This window comes from Nicotiana sylvestris, chromosome 11, assembly GCF_000393655.2.
Source record: "Nicotiana sylvestris chromosome 11, ASM39365v2, whole genome shotgun sequence".
In the NCBI taxonomy this organism is placed as follows: Eukaryota; Viridiplantae; Streptophyta; class Magnoliopsida; order Solanales; family Solanaceae; genus Nicotiana; species Nicotiana sylvestris.
Window position 1 is genome coordinate 95379411 of NC_091067.1, and position 6360 is coordinate 95385770.

Sequence of the window (6360 nt, forward strand, 5' to 3'; positions counted from 1 at the left end):
TGAATACTCCCTCTTCTGAATGATGAACAACCTATTTATCTGAATAAGCTACGGCCTGGGGCCCAATATATCTGTGCACAAGCTACGGCCTCAGGCCCAAGTATACGTATACATAACTACGGCCTCAGGCCCAAAATGCATAAAGCATAAACTATGGCCTCAGGCCCAAACATGCATAAAGCATAAACTACAGCCTCAGGCCCAAAAATGCATCAAGCATAAACTGCGGCCTCAGGCCAAAATATGCATAAAGCATTAACTGCGGCCTCAGGCCCAAACATGCATAAAGCATTAACTGCGGCCTCAGGCCCAAACATGCATAAAGCATTAACTGTGGCCTCAGGCCCAAATACAGGTGTTCGACATTCAGAAATTTAAAATCAAGAATTGAGAATCATACTGCAATACATGATAGTGAAATGCTGAATCACACTGAGTTACATGATACTGAAATACTGAATAGGACTAGACTGAGACATGTATTCTTGAACTGATTATGAACACTAAAACTTTAACTGTTTATGACATGCTGAGTAAGCTATACTGAGACTCAGGGACATCAAGCCCAAGTCTATATTGAATATGAACTGAGCTCACAACATTAAGAATGAAAGTCATGAAAGAATTATGAAGCTAGAGAATAGAAGTTCTACAACTATTCAAGGAACTAGGCTAAACTACATTTCTGAGGCAATTAGTAACGTCGTAAAAGAAACATAGTGTAGGGATCATTAATGTTCCCAAACATAGAGAGTGGGCCTCACATATCTTAACTTCCTGCTCTTGAGCGTAATACAACATTCACCAACACTTTCAACTTTAATCTATATCAATACAAGTCAAAAGGATTCCATATTAGTAATAATACTCATGTTTTGGTTACTTAGGCATTTTCTCAAACACTTGGTGGCATAAAGCTTCATAGTCCTTATTAATGGTGTCTCTACACCCAATAACTCATTCTCTTGCTCCTAGATAAATTCTAAAATCTCAAATGGTTACAATCAAAATCATTCTTTATCACCTATAAGATAAACAATACCCTTAACCAATAATCAACAATCAACAACCCAAGCCTATAATCCATTCATGCTTTTCTATCAAACCTATTAACTCATATCTCATGAACTAGAGTCTATAATCATCAATCCAATGCTAAAATCAATTAGAGGGTGAAGATATTACCTTCTTGACGTTCAATCTTCTTGAATTTGAGTTCTAGGGTTTCTTCTCTCAACAATGATGTCCCAATCAAATATCTAATAATATGGAGGGTTTGCCCATGTTAATAAGATGTTGGAAAATTGAAATTAACTTAGAATCACCATTAAAACTTACCTTGGGTGGTGGAGGGACCCTTGAGGAGTTAGGTTTTTGAGAGCTCCCCTCTCTAGAGTAAGGTTTTTGTATTTTGGGGGTGTGGGGGACGAAGTAGGGCTTTAAAATGACACCCCGTGAGCGCCCCCGTGCACCTGGTAGGCCTGACCATGCACCTGACCGCGCAAAATGGCAGTAACACTGCCTTAGGAGCGTGGCCGTGCTCGGGTCGTGCTCAGAGCGTGCATATCACATACTATTCTGTAAAACGCGCATAACCATTTTCACAGAGATTTGTTCAGGCTAGATAATATATAATTGGAAATCTATTTCAAAGGCCTACAACTTTCATGCTTTGAGTTTTCCCAAATTCCTTACATATGTTCACTAAACCCTAATGGAAGACAGACCTTCTGCAAACTTAGTCGATTTTGTCAAATCTTATGCACCTCACTTTCCATCTTGATTTTCAAACAACTATTTTACCCATAATCATCCCGATGGGACTTCACATGTCCAAAATATAACCTTACTACTCCTTTAACTCATTCATACCTAAATCGAATTTATGGGGTGTTACGTTATCTCCCCCTTGGGATCATTCATCCTCGAATGATTGTCCTGCCTGTAACTTCTGCTAACTCCGGACCTTAAACAGGTCTGGTGGAAACATGAACTTTCATTAACACCTGTATACTAAACTGAATGAATACATGATTACTGAACTGTTGTGATACTGAACTAAATGACTTCTGCATTGACTGAATATTGGTCTGCCATGGATACGTGAATACTAAAATAACATGGATATATGAATATTGAACTGGCACGAATATTTGGGTAATCTGAGTACTAAGTCGGCATGAATATCTAAGTATTGGACTAATATGAGTAGTTGAGTATTGAGCTGACATGAGTATCTGAGTACTGAACTGACATGAGTATCTGAGTACTGAACTGACATGAGTATCTGAGTATTGAACTGATATGAGTATCTGAATACTAAACTGACATGAGCATCTGAGTACTGAAAACTTGAATGTTATAATATGACACGTGAAATATTGAATGTACCACCGCTAATTCTGGTGGCAACTACAACTCATAAGCTAATTGACTGATCCTTCACAAGATTCTATATGGACCAATATAGCAGGGATTATGTTTCCCCTTCTTCTCAAATCTCATAACGCCTTTCATAGGCGAAACTTTCAGAAACACCCAATCATCAACTTGAAACTCTAGGTCTCTATGCCGCATATTTGGATAGGACTTTTGGCGGCTCTGAGCCATCTTCAGACGCTCTTGAATCAACTTAACTTTCTCCATAGCCTGATAAACCAAATTTGGTCCCAACAACTCCCCTTCACCAACTTTGAACCAACCAATTGGCGATCTACACCTTTTCCCATCCAGAGTCTTGCACATGCCATCTTGATACTAGAATGGTAGGTTATTATTAGAAAGGTCAATAAGAGGTATGTGATCATCCCAATTACTTTTAACATCGAGGACATATCCTCAATTGTTTAAACAATGCACTCTGCCTGGCTATCTTTTTTAGGACGAAAAACTTGTGCCTAATCATTTTTGAAAGAACTTCAAATAGTTCATTTTAAAATGAGCACCATAGTCCGAAATGATGGACAACGGAGTCCCATGCAATCAGGCGATTTTCTGAATGTACAACTTGGTATAATCTTCTACTGAATCTGTAGTGTTTACTGGCAAGAAGTATGTTGACTTGGTAAGTCGATTTACAATCATCCAATCAAATCATGTTTTTAAAATGAGCAAGATAATCCCGTTATAAATTTCATATTTACCATCTCCACTCAAAATATGTGTATTCTGTGATAAAACACTAGGCTTTCTACTGCTCAACTTTCACTTGCTGACAATTCAGACAATTGGTTACAAGTCTGCGACATTCTTTTTTCATGTCGTTCAACCAATCAATCTCCTTGGTCATGATGCATATTTGGGGAACTTGGATGGAAAGAATACGAGGAATTATAGGCTTCTAACATGATCTTCCCTTTTTAAGTCCATCTATGTCTGGAACATACAATCTGTCTTGGTACCTCAAAGTACCATCATCTCCCCCTTATTTCAAAGGTCTTATACTTGCGGATCCTTCTCTTTTTTGTTGGGATCCAAATAACTTTCCTTATTTTCTGCAATTCTTTGCACTCTACATCAATGATGACTCATCTTCCAACTTACTTCTGAGAACTCTTTCTTACTAGGAAAAACTAAGTTATTCACATAATGGAAAGGTAATGTATTCACAATAATCCTATACAATCTTAATAATTTAAATCTGCTCACACTGTCAATCCTAGAGAAACCACATTTTGATAATTTCTAAAGGCTATTCTTCTATAGTTTGCCCTCTTACTGCTAGCTGATTTTTTCCCCACTGCCACTGTACTTCGGGTCTAACTTAAACTCTTTGGGTTCTAACACATGTTCGATATTTCAAACTGCCATCCACTCATTTGAGGTAACCTGGCTAAGTGAATCAAATCTTACCTCTACTAGCTCTATTGAAATGCTAATTCACTGCATCAACTCAAAACTTACTTATTATTCTTTTACTAAACACCTGCTAGAATCATGTTTTCTTGTTCTACTTTGGATAACTAAAGTGAGGAATAAGGTTATTTCTAACTTCCCTCACCATCCGACCATGTTCTATGGTCGCATACTTACCGTTTTTTTGGACCATGTACATGGATCACACTTAGGAAAGTTCATTTGTCTTAAATAAAATTGGAATATCTAACCCCAACCATTCAATATAATACTAAATCATATCATACTATAAACATCCGTGGTAATCACTTAGTCACATAACCTAAGGAGGAACTGCCATATCTTTTATCTTACATCAATAGTTGCTTCTTATAGCAACTACTAACGTGGTACTTCTAGTTTTGATTTGAATAAATATAAACAACTTAAAATCGCTCCCTGAAATTCATTATTGGCTGCTCTTGGTTCTTATTCCATACATCATATCTTCTCGTCATTTGCATGATCACATCTTTGGTAATAACAAACATTTCTGACCCCTAGGTATTTTATCCTTAGGCTCTTTTCTGTCCAAAACTATAGTGACCAATGTTAGGGTCTGACATCTGAACTATCATCATCCAACTTGTGGCTCCATTTCCAAGAATTAAAAATAAAATTGTTTCATGAGGTAAAACACATATGAATACGCTACCATACACAAACTTGTCCTTCAGAGTATATCATTGTCTAATAAATCACTTCTTGCGCCCTTTGGTGAGTCTTGGCATTAATCCGGACCTAAGATATGCGAAGGTTTCGCTATAACCACTGTTACTTACATTTTTTTTGAGAAACCATATGCATTACTATATACTCACAAGTTACCGAAAATTTTGATACACTGAAAATGGATATTTGGTAACCATATATCTAAATACTGGCGTACTGAATAACCATAAACTTGCTAACTGAAAGACTGTATAACTGAAAACTGAGGTAAACTGATAACCATAAGACATGATAATTGCTTTTGTACTTTCTGATAAGGTTATGCTCTAATCTATACTACTATCCATTGCATCCCACTTTTAATATCCACTCAAGTCTCATATTTACTAGCACGTACTCCATAATTATACCCCAATGGGCAATTATCCTCTTTAGGACCTTACGTTTCTCCTGCGCGTCACTTGGGAATCCAATACGTTTGGAATTCGATAGGAAGAGAAGGTTAACTATTGTTCTAAGCTTCATGGCACGATCTAGAGTAGAAAGAGATAAGACAATCCTAGATGTCTTGGTAGTTAACCGTTTATATGAATGGCCGACACACACATATAAAGGAAACTCCACTAAACACGGCTTCATAGACTCTCTAGGACTCTTGAACCTAGTGCTTTGATATCAAGCTTTGTCACACCCTGAACCTGGGCCTGGACGTAACACGACACTCGATGCCTGACTACATGTGACCGAGCGAACCAACTGGCTGGCTGAATCAACATGTGATATCATAACATACTAAATGCGGAAGATAAAGTAACAAATGCTGAAATACTGAAAGCCTGAATGATAAAAATCAATGTGTGGAAACACTAATACAAGTCTGAAACATATCTGTAGGCAATACTGCTTAACATGAAAAGCTTGCGACTCTGTCTAACTATTACTCTAGTCTATGAAGTCTCTAATAAAGTACTGAAAACATTGACTGTCTGAAAATACTGAAGACTTTAAGATAATTATAATTCTCCAAAAGAACTGGGGATCACCAAACAGCTGGTACAAGAGTCCTAGCGCTCTGAATCGTCCACCTGTAAATCATTACCTGCATCGTGAGATGCAGGCCCCGGGCAAAAGGGACGTCAATACATTTGAATTACATTGGTATGTAAAGCAGCTGAAAGAAAGAATTAAAAATGCCAAAACTGAAACTAAGTTGATAAGTGAGAGTTGATAATTGATCACTGAAATGATAACTATTGAAACTGAAACTGAAATGATAACTAATAACGGATAACTGAACCGATAACTAATACCTGATAACTGAACTGATAACTGAAATGATAATGGAAGTAAGGATATGAATACTCCCTCTTCTGAATGATGAACAACCTGTTTATCTGAATAAGCTACGGCCTCGGGCCCAATATATCTGTGCAAAAACTACGACCTCAGGCCCAAGTATACGTATACATAACTACGACCTCAGGCCTAAACATGCATAAACTATAGCCTCAGACCCAAACATGCATAAAGCATAAACTACGGCATCAGGCCAAAAGATGCATAAAGCATTAACTGTAGCATCAGGCCCAAATACAGGTGTTCGACATTCAGGGATTTAAAATCAGGAACTAAGAATCATATTGCAATACATGACAGTGAAATACTGAATCACACTGAGTTACATGATACTGAAATACTGAATAGGACTAGACTGAGACATGTATTCTTGAACTGATTATGAACACTGAAACTTTAATTGTTTATAACATGCTGAGTAAGCTATACTGAGACTCA